Consider the following 17539-nt stretch of genomic DNA (forward strand, 5'->3'; position numbering starts at 1 on the left):
TGCTAGGTGATGTGGTACTGACTGGAACGTAGGAGCTAGGTGATGTGGTACTGACTGGAACGTAGATGCTAGGTGATGTGGTACTGACTGGAACGTAGGTGCTAGATGATGTGGTACTGACTGGAACGTAGATGCTAGGTGATGTGGTACTGACTGGAACATAGGTGCTAGATGATGTGGTACTGACTGGAACGTAGATGCTAGGTGATGTGGTACTGACTGGAATGTAGGTGCTAGATGATGTGGTACTGACTGGAACGTAGATGCTAGGTGATGTGGTACTGGCTGGAACGTAGATGCTAGGTGATGTGGTACTGACTGAAACGTAGATGCTAGATGATGTGGTACTGACTGGAACGTAGATGCTAGGTGATGTGGTACTGGCTGGAACGTAGATGCTAGGTGATGTGGTACTGACTGAAACGTAGGTGCTGACTGGAACGTAGATGCTAGGTGATGTGGTACTGACTGGAACGTAGATGCTAGGTGATGTGGTACTGACTGGAACGTAGGAGCTAGGTGATGTGGTACGAACTGGAACGTAGATGCTAGGTGATGTGGTATTGACTGAAACGTAGGTACTGACTGGAACGTAGATGCTAGGTGATGTGGTACTGACTGGAACGTAGGTGCTAGGTGATGTGGTACTGGCTGGAACGTAGGTGCTAGGTGATGTGGTACTGACTGGAACATAGGTACGAGATGATGTGGTACTGACTGGAACGTAGGTGCTAGGTGATGTGGTACTGACTGGAACGTAGGTGCTAGGTGATGTGGTACTGGCTGCAACGTAGGTGCTAGGTGATGTGGTACTGGCTGGAACGTAGGTGCTAGGTGATGTGGTACTGACTGGAACATAGGTACGAGATGATGTGGTACTGACTGGAACGTAGGTGCTAGGTGATGTGGTACTGACTGGAACGTAGGTGCTAGGTGATGTGGTACTAACTGGAACTTAGGTGCTGACTGGAACGTAGATGCTAGGTGATGTGGTACTGACTGGAACGTAGGTGCTAGGTGATGTGGTACTGACTGGAACGTAGGTGCTAGGTGATGTGGTACTGACTGGAACATAGGTGCTAGGTGATGTGGTACTAACTGGAACTTAGGTGCTGACTGGAACGTAGATGCTAGGTGATGTGGTACTGACTGGAACGTAGGTGCTAGGTGATGTGGTACTGACTGGAACGTAGGTGCTAGGTGATGTGGTACTGACTGGAACGTAGATGTTAGGTGATGTGGTACTGACTGGAACATAGGTGCTAGGTGATGTGGTACTGACTGGAACGTAGATGCTAGGTGATGTGGTACTGACTGGAACGTAGATGTTAGGTGATGTGGTACTGACTGGAACGTAGATGCTAGGTGATGTGGTACTGACTGGAACGTAGATGCTAGGTGATGTGGTACTGACTGGAACGTAGGTGCTAGGTGATGTGGTACTGACTGGAACATAGGTGCTAGGTGATGTGGTACTAACTGGAACTTAGGTGCTGACTGGAACGTAGATGCTAGGTGATGTGGTACTGACTGGAACATAGGTGCTAGGTGATGTGGTACTGACTGGAACGTAGATGCTAGGTGATGTGGTACTGACTGGAACGTAGATGTTAGGTGATGTGGTACTGACTGGAACGTAGATGCTAGGTGATGTGGTACTGACTGGAACGTAGATGCTAGGTGATGTGGTACTGACTGGAACGTAGGTGCTAGGTGATGTGGTACTGACTGGAACATAGGTGCTAGGTGATGTGGTACTAACTGGAACTTAGGTGCTGACTGGAACGTAGATGCTAGGTGATGTGGTACTGACTGGAATGTAGGTGCTAGGTGATGTGGTACTGACTGGAACGTAGGTGCTAGGTGATGTGGTACTGACTGGAACGTAGATGTTAGGTGATGTGGTACTGACTGGAACATAGGTGCTAGGTGATGTGGTACTGACTGGAACGTAGATGCTAGGTGATGTGGTACTGACTGGAACGTAGATGTTAGGTGATGTGGTACTGACTGGAACGTAGATGCTAGGTGATGTGGTACTGACTGGAACGTAGATGCTAGGTGATGTGGTACTGACTGGAACGTAGGTCCTAGGTGATGTGGTACTGACTGGAACGTAGATGTTAGGTGATGTGGTACTGACTGGAATGTAGGTGCTGACTGGAACGTAGGTACTTGGTGATGTGGTACTGACTGAAACGTCGGTGCTAGGTGATGTGGTACTGAAAAGAACGTAGATGTTAGGTGATGTGGTACTGACTGGAACGTAGATGCTAGGTGATGTGGTACTGACTGGAATGTAGGTGCTGACTGGAACATAGGTACTTGGTGATGTGGTACTGACTGAAACGTCGGTGCTAGGTGATGTGGTACTGACTGGAACGTAGGTGCTAGGTGATGTGGTACTGACTGGAACGTAGGTGCTAGGTGATGTGGTACTGACTGGAACGTAGATGCTAGGTGATGTGGTACTGACTGGAACGTAGATGCTAGGTGATGTGGTACTGACTGGAACGTAGGTGCTAGGTGATGTGGTACTGACTGGAACGTAGATGCTAGGTGATGTGGTACTGACTGGAACGTAGATGCTAGGTGATGTGGTACTGACTGGAACATAGGTGCTAGATGATGTGGTACTGACTGGAACGTAGATGCTAGGTGATGTGGTACTGACTGGAATGTAGGTGCTAGATGATGTGGTACTGACTGGAACGTAGATGCTAGGTGATGTGGTACTGACTGAAACGTAGGTGCTGACTGGAACGTAGATGCTAGGTGATGTGGTACTGACTGGAACGTAGGAGCTAGGTGATGTGGTACTGACTGGAACGTAGATGCTAGGTGATGTGGTACTGACTGGAACGTAGGAGCTAGGTGATGTGGTACTGACTGGAACGTAGATGCTAGGTGATGTGGTACTGACTGGAACGTAGATGCTAGGTGATGTGGTACTGACTGGAACATAGGTGCTAGATGATGTGGTACTGACTGGAACGTAGATGCTAGGTGATGTGGTACTGACTGGAATGTAGGTGCTAGATGATGTGGTACTGACTGGAACGTAGATGCTAGGTGATGTGGTACTGGCTGGAACGTAGATGCTAGGTGATGTGGTACTGACTGAAACGTAGGTGCTGACTGGAACGTAGATGCTAGGTGATGTGGTACTGACTGGAACATAGGTGCTAGATGATGTGGTACTGACTGGAACGTAGATGCTAGGTGATGTGGTACTGACTGGAATGTAGGTGCTAGATGATGTGGTACTGACTGGAACGTAGATGCTAGGTGATGTGGTACTGACTGAAACGTAGGTGCTGACTGGAACGTAGATGCTAGGTGATGTGGTACTGACTGGAACGTAGGAGCTAGGTGATGTGGTACTGACTGGAACATAGGTGCTAGATGATGTGGTACTGACTGGAACGTAGATGCTAGGTGATGTGGTACTGACTGGAATGTAGGTGCTAGATGATGTGGTACTGACTGGAACGTAGATGCTAGGTGATGTGGTACTGGCTGGAACGTAGATGCTAGGTGATGTGGTACTGACTGAAACGTAGGTGCTGACTGGAACGTAGGAGCTAGGTGATGTGGTACGAACTGGAACGTAGATGCTAGGTGATGTGGTATTGACTGAAACGTAGGTACTGACTGGAACGTAGATGCTAGGTGATGTGGTACTGACTGGAACGTAGGTGCTAGGTGATGTGGTACTGGCTGGAACGTAGGTGCTAGGTGATGTGGTACTGACTGGAACATAGGTACGAGATGATGTGGTACTGACTGGAACGTAGGTGCTAGGTGATGTGGTACTGACTGGAACGTAGGTGCTAGGTGATGTGGTACTGGCTGGAACGTAGGTGCTAGGTGATGTGGTACTGGCTGGAACGTAGGTGCTAGGTGATGTGGTACTGACTGGAACATAGGTACGAGATGATGTGGTACTGACTGGAACGTAGGTGCTAGGTGATGTGGTACTGACTGGAACGTAGGTGCTAGGTGATGTGGTACTAACTGGAACTTAGGTGCTGACTGGAACGTAGATGCTAGGTGATGTGGTACTGACTGGAACGTAGGTGCTAGGTGATGTGGTACTGACTGGAACGTAGGTGCTAGGTGATGTGGTACTGACTGGAACATAGGTGCTAGGTGATGTGGTACTAACTGGAACTTAGGTGCTGACTGGAACGTAGATGCTAGGTGATGTGGTACTGACTGGAACATAGGTGCTAGGTGATGTGGTACTGACTGGAACGTAGATGCTAGGTGATGTGGTACTGACTGGAACGTAGGTGCTAGGTGATGTGGTACTGACTGGAACGTAGATGTTAGGTGATGTGGTACTGACTGGAACATAGGTGCTAGGTGATGTGGTACTGACTGGAACGTAGATGCTAGGTGATGTGGTACTGACTGGAACGTAGATGTTAGGTGATGTGGTACTGACTGGAACGTAGATGCTAGGTGATGTGGTACTGACTGGAACGTAGATGCTAGGTGATGTGGTACTGACTGGAACGTAGGTGCTAGGTGATGTGGTATTGACTGGAACGTAGATGCTAGGTGATGTGGTACTGGCTGGAACGTAGATGCTAGGTGATGTGGTACTGACTGAAACGTAGGTGCTGACTGGAACGTAGATGCTAGGTGATGTGGTACTGACTGGAACGTAGGAGCTAGGTGATGTGGTACTGACTGGAACGTAGATGCTAGGTGATGTGGTACTGACTGGAACGTAGGTGCTAGATGATGTGGTACTGACTGGAACGTAGATGCTAGGTGATGTGGTACTGACTGGAACATAGGTGCTAGATGATGTGGTACTGACTGGAATGTAGATGCTAGGTGATGTGGTACTGACTGGAATGTAGGTGCTAGATGATGTGGTACTGACTGGAACGTAGATGCTAGGTGATGTGGTACTGGCTGGAACGTAGATGCTAGGTGATGTGGTACTGACTGAAACGTAGATGCTAGATGATGTGGTACTGACTGGAACGTAGATGCTAGGTGATGTGGTACTGGCTGGAACGTAGATGCTAGGTGATGTGGTACTGACTGAAACGTAGGTGCTGACTGGAACGTAGATGCTAGGTGATGTGGTACTGACTGGAACGTAGATGCTAGGTGATGTGGTACTGACTGGAACGTAGGAGCTAGGTGATGTGGTACGAACTGGAACGTAGATGCTAGGTGATGTGGTATTGACTGAAACGTAGGTACTGACTGGAACGTAGATGCTAGGTGATGTGGTACTGACTGGAACGTAGGTGCTAGGTGATGTGGTACTGGCTGGAACGTAGGTGCTAGGTGATGTGGTACTGACTGGAACATAGGTACGAGATGATGTGGTACTGACTGGAACGTAGGTGCTAGGTGATGTGGTACTGACTGGAACGTAGGTGCTAGGTGATGTGGTACTGGCTGCAGCGTAGGTGCTAGGTGATGTGGTACTGGCTGGAACGTAGGTGCTAGGTGATGTGGTACTGACTGGAACATAGGTACGAGATGATGTGGTACTGACTGGAACGTAGGTGCTAGGTGATGTGGTACTGACTGGAACGTAGGTGCTAGGTGATGTGGTACTAACTGGAACTTAGGTGCTGACTGGAACGTAGATGCTAGGTGATGTGGTACTGACTGGAACGTAGGTGCTAGGTGATGTGGTACTGACTGGAACGTAGGTACTAGGTGATGTGGTACTGACTGGAACATAGGTGCTAGGTGATGTGGTACTAACTGGAACTTAGGTGCTGACTGGAACGTAGATGCTAGGTGATGTGGTACTGACTGGAACGTAGGTGCTAGGTGATGTGGTACTGACTGGAACGTAGGTGCTAGGTGATGTGGTACTGACTGGAACGTAGATGTTAGGTGATGTGGTACTGACTGGAACATAGGTGCTAGGTGATGTGGTACTGACTGGAACGTAGATGCTAGGTGATGTGGTACTGACTGGAACGTAGATGTTAGGTGATGTGGTACTGACTGGAACGTAGATGCTAGGTGATGTGGTACTGACTGGAACGTAGATGCTAGGTGATGTGGTACTGACTGGAACGTAGGTGCTAGGTGATGTGGTACTGACTGGAACATAGGTGCTAGGTGATGTGGTACTAACTGGAACTTAGGTGCTGACTGGAACGTAGATGCTAGGTGATGTGGTACTGACTGGAACGTAGGTGCTAGGTGATGTGGTACTGACTGGAACGTAGGTGCTAGGTGATGTGGTACTGACTGGAACGTAGATGTTAGGTGATGTGGTACTGACTGGAACATAGGTGCTAGGTGATGTGGTACTGACTGGAACGTAGATGCTAGGTGATGTGGTACTGACTGGAACGTAGATGTTAGGTGATGTGGTACTGACTGGAACGTAGATGCTAGGTGATGTGGTACTGACTGGAACGTAGATGCTAGGTGATGTGGTACTGACTGGAACGTAGGTGCTAGGTGATGTGGTACTGACTGGAACGTAGATGTTAGGTGATGTGGTACTGACTGGAATGTAGGTGCTGACTGGAACATAGGTACTTGGTGATGTGGTACTGACTGAAACGTCGGTGCTAGGTGATGTGGTACTGAAAATAACGTAGATGTTAGGTGATGTGGTACTGACTGGAACGTAGATGCTAGGTGATGTGGTACTGACTGGAATGTAGGTGCTGACTGGAACATAGGTACTTGGTGATGTGGTACTGACTGAAACGTCGGTGCTAGGTGATGTGGTACTGACTGGAACGTAGGTGCTAGGTGATGTGGTACTGACTGGAACGTAGGTGCTAGGTGATGTGGTACTGACTGGAACGTAGATGCTAGGTGATGTGGTACTGACTGGAACGTAGATGCTAGGTGATGTGGTACTGACTGGAACGTAGGTGCTAGGTGATGTGGTACTGACTGGAACATAGGTACGAGATGATGTGGTACTGACTGGAACGTAGGTGCTAGGTGATGTGGTACTGACTGGAACGTAGATGCTAGGTGATGTGGTACTGACTGGAACGTAGGTGCTAGATGATGTGGTACTGACTGGAACGTAGATGCTAGGTGATGTGGTACTGACTGGAACATAGGTGCTAGATGATGTGGTACTGACTGGAATGTAGATGCTAGGTGATGTGGTACTGACTGGAATGTAGGTGCTAGATGATGTGGTACTGACTGGAACGTAGATGCTAGGTGATGTGGTACTGGCTGGAACGTAGATGCTAGGTGATGTGGTACTGACTGAAACGTAGATGCTAGATGATGTGGTACTGACTGGAACGTAGATGCTAGGTGATGTGGTACTGGCTGGAACGTAGATGCTAGGTGATGTGGTACTGACTGAAACGTAGGTGCTGACTGGAACGTAGATGCTAGGTGATGTGGTACTGACTGGAACGTAGATGCTAGGTGATGTGGTACTGACTGGAACGTAGGAGCTAGGTGATGTGGTACGAACTGGAACGTAGATGCTAGGTGATGTGGTATTGACTGAAACGTAGGTACTGACTGGAACGTAGATGCTAGGTGATGTGGTACTGACTGGAACGTAGGTGCTAGGTGATGTGGTACTGGCTGGAACGTAGGTGCTAGGTGATGTGGTACTGACTGGAACGTAGGTGCTAGGTGATGTGGTACTAACTGGAACTTAGGTGCTGACTGGAACGTAGATGCTAGGTGATGTGGTACTGACTGGAACGTAGGTGCTAGGTGATGTGGTACTGACTGGAACGTAGGTACTAGGTGATGTGGTACTGACTGGAACATAGGTGCTAGGTGATGTGGTACTAACTGGAACTTAGGTGCTGACTGGAACGTAGATGCTAGGTGATGTGGTACTGACTGGAACGTAGGTGCTAGGTGATGTGGTACTGACTGGAACGTAGGTGCTAGGTGATGTGGTACTGACTGGAACGTAGATGTTAGGTGATGTGGTACTGACTGGAACATAGGTGCTAGGTGATGTGGTACTGACTGGAACGTAGATGCTAGGTGATGTGGTACTGACTGGAACGTAGATGCTAGGTGATGTGGTACTGACTGGAACGTAGATGCTAGGTGATGTGGTACTGACTGGAACGTAGATGCTAGGTGATGTGGTACTGACTGGAACGTAGGTGCTAGGTGATGTGGTACTGACTGGAACGTAGGTACTAGGTGATGTGGTACTGACTGGAACATAGGTGCTGACTGGAACGTAGATGCTAGGTGATGTGGTACTGACTGGAACGTAGGTACTAGGTGATGTGGTACTGACTGGAACGTAGGTACTAGGTGATGTGGTACTGACTGGAACGTAGATGTTAGGTGATGTGGTACTGACTGGAACGTAGGTGCTAGGTGATGTGGTACTGACTGGAACGTAGATGCTAGGTGATGTGGTACTGACTGGAACGTAGATGTTAGGTGATGTGGTACTGACTGGAACGTAGGTGCTAGGTGATGTGGTACTGACTGGAACGTAGATGCTAGGTGATGTGGTACTGACTGGAACGTAGGTGCTAGGTGATGTGGTACTGACTGGAACGTAGATGTTAGGTGATGTGGTACTGACTGGAATGTAGGTGCTGACTGGAACATAGGTACTTGGTGATGTGGTACTGACTGAAACGTCGGTGCTAGGTGATGTGGTACTGAAAATAACGTAGATGTTAGGTGATGTGGTACTGACTGGAACGTAGATGCTAGGTGATGTGGTACTGACTGGAATGTAGGTGCTGACTGGAACATAGGTACTTGGTGATGTGGTACTGACTGAAACGTCGGTGCTAGGTGATGTGGTACTGACTGGAGCGTAGGTGCTAGGTGATGTGGTACTGACTGGAACGTAGGTGCTAGGTGATGTGGTACTGACTGGAACGTAGATGCTAGGTGATGTGGTACTGACTGGAACGTAGATGCTAGGTGATGTGGTACTGACTGGAACGTAGGTGCTAGGTGATGTGGTACTGACTGGAACATAGGTACGAGATGATGTGGTACTGACTGGAACGTAGGTGCTAGGTGATGTGGTACTGACTGGAACGTAGATGCTAGGTGATGTGGTACTGACTGGAACGTAGGTGCTAGATGATGTGGTACTGACTGGAGCGTAGATGCTAGGTGATGTGGTACTGACTGGAACATAGGTGCTAGATGATGTGGTACTGACTGGAATGTAGATGCTAGGTGATGTGGTACTGACTGGAATGTAGGTGCTAGATGATGTGGTACTGACTGGAACGTAGATGCTAGGTGATGTGGTACTGGCTGGAACGTAGATGCTAGGTGATGTGGTACTGACTGAAACGTAGATGCTAGATGATGTGGTACTGACTGGAACGTAGATGCTAGGTGATGTGGTACTGGCTGGAACGTAGATGCTAGGTGATGTGGTACTGACTGAAACGTAGGTGCTGACTGGAACGTAGATGCTAGGTGATGTGGTACTGACTGGAACGTAGATGCTAGGTGATGTGGTACTGACTGGAACGTAGGAGCTAGGTGATGTGGTACTGAACTGGAACGTAGATGCTAGGTGATGTGGTATTGACTGAAACGTAGGTACTGACTGGAACGTAGATGCTAGGTGATGTGGTACTGACTGGAACGTAGGTGCTAGGTGATGTGGTACTGGCTGGAACGTAGGTGCTAGGTGATGTGGTACTGACTGGAACATAGGTACGAGATGATGTGGTACTGACTGGAACGTAGGTGCTAGGTGATGTGGTACTGACTGGAACGTAGGTGCTAGGTGATGTGGTACTGGCTGCAACGTAGGTGCTAGGTGATGTGGTACTGGCTGGAACGTAGGTGCTAGGTGATGTGGTACTGACTGGAACATAGGTACTAGATGATGTGGTACTGTCTGGAACGTAGGTGCTAGGTGATGTGGTACTGACTGGAACGTAGGTGCTAGGTGATGTGGTACTAACTGGAACTTAGGTGCTGACTGGAACGTAGATGCTAGGTGATGTGGTACTGACTGGAACGTAGGTGCTAGGTGATGTGGTACTGACTGGAACGTAGGTACTAGGTGATGTGGTACTGACTGGAACATAGGTGCTAGGTGATGTGGTACTAACTGGAACTTAGGTGCTGACTGGAACGTAGATGCTAGGTGATGTGGTACTGACTGGAACGTAGGTGCTAGGTGATGTGGTACTGACTGGAACGTAGATGTTAGGTGATGTGGTACTGACTGGAACATAGGTGCTAGGTGATGTGGTACTGACTGGAACGTAGATGCTAGGTGATGTGGTACTGACTGGAACGTAGATGTTAGGTGATGTGGTACTGACTGGAACGTAGATGCTAGGTGATGTGGTACTGACTGGAACGTAGATGCTAGGTGATGTGGTACTGACTGGAACGTAGGTGCTAGGTGATGTGGTACTGACTGGAACATAGGTGCTAGGTGATGTGGTACTGACTGGAACTTAGGTGCTGACTGGAACGTAGATGCTAGGTGATGTGGTACTGACTGGAACGTAGGTGCTAGGTGATGTGGTACTGACTGGAACGTAGGTGCTAGGTGATGTGGTACTGACTGGAACGTAGATGTTAGGTGATGTGGTACTGACTGGAACATAGGTGCTAGGTGATGTGGTACTGACTGGAACGTAGATGCTAGGTGATGTGGTACTGACTGGAACGTAGATGTTAGGTGATGTGGTACTGACTGGAACGTAGATGCTAGGTGATGTGGTACTGACTGGAACGTAGATGCTAGGTGATGTGGTACTGACTGGAACGTAGGTGCTAGGTGATGTGGTACTGACTGGAATGTAGATGTTAGGTGATGTGGTACTGACTGGAATGTAGGTGCTGACTGGAACATAGGTACTTGGTGATGTGGTACTGACTGGAACGTCGGTGCTAGGTGATGTGGTACTGAAAATAACGTAGATGTTAGGTGATGTGGTACTGACTGGAACGTAGATGCTAGGTGATGTGGTACTGACTGGAATGTAGGTGCTGACTGGAACATAGGTACTTGGTGATGTGGTACTGACTGGAACGTAGGTGCTAGGTGATGTGGTACTGACTGGAACGTAGGTGCTAGGTGATGTGGTACTGACTGGAACGTAGGTGCTAGGTGATGTGGTACTGACTGGAACGTAGATGCTAGGTGATGTGGTACTGACTGGAACGTAGATGCTAGGTGATGTGGTACTGACTGGAACGTAGGTGCTAGGTGATGTGGTACTGACTGGAACATAGGTACTAGATGATGTGGTACTGACTGGAACGTAGGTGCTAGGTGATGTGGTACTGACTGGAACGTAGGTGCTAGGTGATGTGGTACTGGCTGGAACGTAGGTGCTAGGTGATGTGGTACTGGCTGGAACGTAGGTGCTAGGTGATGTGGTACTGACTGGAACATAGGTACGAGATGATGTGGTACTGACTGGAACGTAGGTGCTAGGTGATGTGGTACTGACTGGAACGTAGGTGCTAGGTGATGTGGTACTGACTGGAACGTAGATGTTAGGTGATGTGGTACTGACTGGAACGTAGGTGCTAGGTGATGTGGTACTGACTGGAACGTAGGTACTAGGTGATGTGGTACTGACTGGAACGTAGGTGCTAGGTGATGTGGTACTGACTGGAACATAGGTGCTGACTGGAACGTAGATGCTAGGTGATGTGGTACTGACTGGAACGTAGGTGCTAGGTGATGTGGTACTGACTGGAACGTAGATGCTAGGTGATGTGGTACTGACTGGAACGTAGGTGCTAGGTGATGTGGTACTGACTGGAACGTAGATGTTAGGTGATGTGGTACTGACTGGAACATAGGTGCTAGGTGATGTGGTACTGACTGGAACGTAGATGCTAGGTGATGTGGTACTGACTGGAACGTAGATGTTAGGTGATGTGGTACTGACTGGAACGTAGATGCTAGGTGATGTGGTACTGACTGGAACGTAGATGCTAGGTGATGTGGTACTGACTGGAACGTAGGTGCTAGGTGATGTGGTATTGACTGGAACGTAGATGTTAGGTGATGTGGTACTGACTGGAACGTAGATGCTAGGTGATGTGGTACTGACTGGAATGTAGGTGCTGACTGGAACATAGGTACTTGGTGATGTGGTACTGACTGAAACATCGGTGCTAGGTGATGTGGTACTGATAGGTGATGTGGTACTGATGTTTGATGTGGTACTGACTGGAACGTAGGTACTGACTGGAACATAGGTGCTAGGAGATGTGGTACTGATAGGTGATGTGGTACTGACTGGAATGTAGGTACTAGGTGATGTGGTACTGACTGGAACGTATGTACTAGGTGATGTTGTACTGACTGAAACGTCGGTGCTAGGTGATGTGGTACTGACTGGAACGTAGGTGCTAGGTGATGTGGTACTGACTGGAACGTAGGTGCTAGGTGATGTGGTACTGACTGGAACGTAGATGCTAGGTGATGTGGTACTGACTGGAACGTAGATGCTAGGTGATGTGGTACTGACTGGAACGTAGGTGCTAGGTGATGTGGTACTGACTGGAACGTAGGTGCTAGGTGATGTGGTACTGACTGGAACGTAGATGCTAGGTGATGTGGTACTGACTGGAACATAGGTGCTAGATGATGTGGTACTGACTGGAACGTAGATGCTAGGTGATGTGGTACTGACTGGAATGTAGGTGCTAGATGATGTGGTACTGACTGGAACGTAGATGCTAGGTGATGTGGTACTGACTGAAACGTAGGTGCTGACTGGAACGTAGATGCTAGGTGATGTGGTACTGACTGGAACGTAGGAGCTAGGTGATGTGGTACTGACTGGAACGTAGATGCTAGGTGATGTGGTACTGACTGGAACGTAGGTGCTAGATGATGTGGTACTGACTGGAACGTAGATGCTAGGTGATGTGGTACTGACTGGAACATAGGTGCTAGATGATGTGGTACTGACTGGAACGTAGATGCTAGGTGATGTGGTACTGACTGGAATGTAGGTGCTAGATGATGTGGTACTGACTGGAACGTAGATGCTAGGTGATGTGGTACTGGCTGGAACGTAGATGCTAGGTGATGTGGTACTGACTGGCGTAGGTGCTGACTGGAACGTAGGCTAGGTGATGTGGGCGAACTGGAACGTAGATGCTAGGTGATGTGGTATTGACTGAAACGTAGGTACTGACTGGAACGTAGATGCTAGGTGATGTGGTACTGACTGAAACGTAGGTGCTAGGTGATGTGGTACTGGCTGGGCGTAGGTGCTAGGTGATGTGGTACTGACTGGAACATAGGTGCGAGATGATGTGGTACTGACTGGAACGTAGGTGCTAGGTGATGTGGTACTGACTGGAACGTAGGTGCTAGGTGATGTGGTACTGGCTGGAACGTAGGTGCTAGGTGATGTGGTACTGGCTGGAACGTAGGTGCTAGGTGATGTGGTACTGACTGGAACATAGGTACGAGATGATGTGGTACTGACTGGAACGTAGGTGCTAGGTGATGTGGTACTGACTGGAACGTAGGTGCTAGGTGATGTGGTACTAACTGGAACTTAGGTGCTGACTGGAACGTAGATGCTAGGTGATGTGGTACTGACTGGAACGTAGGTGCTAGGTGATGTGGTACTGACTGGAACGTAGGTGCTAGGTGATGTGGTACTGACTGGAACATAGGTGCTAGGTGATGTGGTACTAACTGGAACTTAGGTGCTGACTGGAACGTAGATGCTAGGTGATGTGGTACTGACTGGAATGTAGGTGCTAGGTGATGTGGTACTGACTGGAACGTAGGTGCTAGGTGATGTGGTACTAACTGGAACTTAGGTGCTGACTGGAACGTAGATGCTAGGTGATGTGGTACTGACTGGAACGTAGGTGCTAGGTGATGTGGTACTGACTGGAACATAGGTGCTAGGTGATGTGGTACTGACTGGAACGTAGATGTTAGGTGATGTGGTACTGACTGGAACGTAGATGCTAGGTGATGTGGTACTGACTGGAACGTAGATGCTAGGTGATGTGGTACTGACTGGAACGTAGGTGCTAGGTGATGTGGTATTGACTGGAACGTAGATGTTAGGTGATGTGGTACTGACTGGAACGTAGATGCTAGGTGATGTGGTACTGACTGGAATGTAGGTGCTGACTGGAACGTAGATGCTAGGTGATGTGGTACTGACTGGAACGTAGGTGCTAGGTGATGTGGTACTGACTGGAACGTAGGTGCTAGGTGATGTGGTACTAACTGGAACTTAGGTGCTGACTGGAACGTAGATGCTAGGTGATGTGGTACTGACTGGAACGTAGGTGCTAGGTGATGTGGTACTGACTGGAACATAGGTGCTAGGTGATGTGGTACTGACTGGAACGTAGATGTTAGGTGATGTGGTACTGACTGGAACGTAGATGCTAGGTGATGTGGTACTGACTGGAACGTAGATGCTAGGTGATGTGGTACTGACTGGAACGTAGGTGCTAGGTGATGTGGTATTGACTGGAACGTAGATGTTAGGTGATGTGGTACTGACTGGAACGTAGATGCTAGGTGATGTGGTACTGACTGGAATGTAGGTGCTGACTGGAACATAGGTACTTGGTGATGTGGTACTGACTGAAACGTCGGTGCTAGGTGATGTGGTACTGATAGGTGATGTGGTACTGATGTTTGATGTGGTACTGACTGGAACGTAGGTACTGACTGGAACATAGGTGCTAGCAGATGTGGTACTGATAGGTGATGTGGTACTGACTGGAATGTAGGTACTAGGTGATGTGGTACTGACTGGAACGTATGTACTGGGTGATGTTGTACTGACTGGAACATAGGTACTTGGTGATGTGGTACTGATACCTGCTCCACTACCTCTGTTTACAGCTCTCTTAGGTTCCGTTTATGACAGAGGAGGGACAGTACTGAACGCTGAGCTCTTACTGACATTCCTCTGTGTTGATGTTGCTTATATGGGTCTCTATTCCACTCTCCTATCAAATTGTGTTCGCAGGTAGTCTGCTGTTTCCAGTGTAGGGGTGGAAAGAGTCATTCAGCCTCTATCACACAACTCTCCCTCTGTTCCTCTGTTCTGCTTTGCCTGTCTCTCTCTCCCTCTCTCTACTCTCTCTCTCCACTCTCTCCCTCTCTCTCCACCACTCTCTCTCTCTACTCTCTCTCTCTTTCTCTACTCTCTATCTGTCTCTCCCCCTCTCCTGATGCCACAGTCACAAACAATTGCCTTGTCAATGTCCTATGATCCCTTGTGGCTGTAGACCATGCTGAGTCTGGTTTTACATTACTGCTCTATTATAATTGTAGGCTGGGTCTCTGGGCGGTAGGCTGGGTCTCTGGGCGGTAGACTGGGTCTCTGGGCGGTAGACTGGGTGACTGGGTCTCTGGGCGGTAGGCTGGGTCTCTGGGTGGTAGACTGGGTCTCTGGGAGGTAGACTGGGTCTCTGGGCGGTAGGCTGGGTCTGTGTTGTCATAGGCTGTTTTTCCTGTGAATCGCTGCCATTACCCGATCCTGGTTGTTTGTGATAGTGTAGTTGGTCAAGGTGTGTCTGTCTGGTGGTGGATTAGTTGAACCTTTGTCTTCTCTATTTTATTTTATTTATTTTATTTATTTCACCTTTATTTAACCAGGTAAGTTCTCATTTACAACTGCGACCTGGCCAAGATAAAGTAAAGCAGTGCGACACAAACAACAACACAGAGTTACACATGGAATAAACAAACATACAGTCAATAACACAATAGAGAAAAAAAAGTCTATATACAGTGTATGCAAATTAGGTAAGATAAGGTAATAAATAGGCCACAGTGGTGAAATAATTACAATTTAGCAATTAAACACTGGAGTGATAGATGTGCAGAAGATGAATGTGCAAGTACAGATACTGGGGTGCAAAGGAGCAAAAAAAAAATAACAGTGTGGGGATGAGGTAGTTGGATGGCCTATTTACAGATGGGCTATGTACAGGTGCAGTGATCTGTGAGCTGCTCTGACAGCTGGTGCTTAAAGTTAGTGAGGGAGATATGGGTCTCCAGCTTCAGTGATTTTTGCAATTCGTTCCAGTCATTGGCAGGGACACATTACTGTTCATCTAACAGAACATTATCTCTCTCTCTTTTATTTCTCTCTACTTTTTCTCTCTCTCCCTGTCTCTCTCTCAATTAAATTTCAATCTCGCTCTCGCTCTCTTTCTCTCTCTCAATTAAATTTCAATCTCTACTCTCTATCTTGCTGTCTCTCGCTTCTCTCCCTCTCTGTCTCTCTGCTGATCTTTGTCTCCCTCATCATTGTTTCTGTCTTTCTTTATATTGTATTTAGGTTTACCCTCTCCCTTTTTGACACTATCTTCCCTCCCTTCCCACTCCCTTGTCCTCTGCTCCCGCTCTCCATCCCCTTCATCCCCTCTCCTTTTCCTGCATGTGTATTTGTTGTGTGTGTCCTGTCCTAACAGGTAATCAGTGGTACCCGTGTCTGTCATACACCACTTCTCTCCAACAACACAATCATCATCGTTACGCAACACACATACCTGTTATTACCTCATTTCTACTGAGACACACGGGCCTGGTAGGTAGTGTGTACTGTATGTGCCAGATATGCCCGCTGGCGCTGTCCATGGCTACCTCACTGACTGAAACAACCACTACTTCATACCATTTGGTTAAGTGTTGAAATCCTTCATATAAGTGTCCCAAAAATCACCTACCCATTCTTAACACATACTTCCTGAGTAATTACCAGGTGAATGCTACTTGTAGTGAAATGAAGTGCTACTTATATCTGTCGGAGGAGTCTTTTGGCCAAAGTGTCATTCTCAGTCATTGTGATGGCTGTCAAAACAACACATCACTAGTGAGGAATGAGACATTTAGTGGGTGGTTTCTGGGTAATGGTTTTAAAATGGGCGCTGATGAAAGGAGGCTTTGTGATGCACTACTCTGGTGCGTCAACACAAAGCTGGCAGTGTAGAGAGCTACAGAGAACGTCAACATACCTCACATACTCTAACTCTCTCAGCTAACTGGCCTGACTGGATGGGTCAAAACAACACAGTCAATATTCAACGGAACAGTAGCTAACCACACAGTGTGTTTCCATGGGTTCAAACACTTTACAACTCCACAGTATTTGCTGTGTCTGTCTTGTCTCAGAGTTAACTTGAGTTTAGACTTCAGGACACAGAAATGTACACAGAGGACAGTAAAGAGAACATGATGTGTTGTTGGTTTCCAGGTAGTCTGGTTTATCATCTCTATAACCCTGCTCCCTCAGCCTCATGCAGACACACAACCACACACACATCCCTCTCAGCTGGTAATATGGGGGTTCCCTGTCCAGTGAGACACACAACCACACACACATCCCTCTCAGCTGGTAATATGGGGGTTCCCTGTCCAGTGAGACACACAACCACACACACACCCACACACACATCCCTCTCAGCTGGTAATATGGGGGTTCCCTGTCCAGTGAGACACACAACCACACACACACAACCACACACACATCCCTCTCAGCTGGTAATATGGGGTTCCCTGTCCAGCGAGACACCACAACCACACACACATCCCTCTCAGCTGGTAATATGGGGGTTCCCT

General features: G+C 48.2%; 1 long non-coding RNA gene across 1 annotated transcript; it reads left to right on the forward strand.

Annotated features, from left to right (window-relative positions):
* The first annotated feature begins 5659 nt into the window (after window positions 1-5659).
* On the forward strand, window positions 5660-11664 carry LOC127915346 (uncharacterized). Its single transcript, XR_008091060.1, has 4 exons — window positions 5660-5694; window positions 7702-7734; window positions 8116-8298; window positions 11498-11664. It is a non-coding gene; the product is annotated as an uncharacterized LOC127915346 (long non-coding RNA).
* Window positions 11665-17539: the final 5875 nt, after the last annotated feature.

Source organism: Oncorhynchus keta, chromosome 34, assembly GCF_023373465.1.
Source record: "Oncorhynchus keta strain PuntledgeMale-10-30-2019 chromosome 34, Oket_V2, whole genome shotgun sequence".
Taxonomy (NCBI): domain Eukaryota; kingdom Metazoa; phylum Chordata; class Actinopteri; order Salmoniformes; family Salmonidae; genus Oncorhynchus; species Oncorhynchus keta.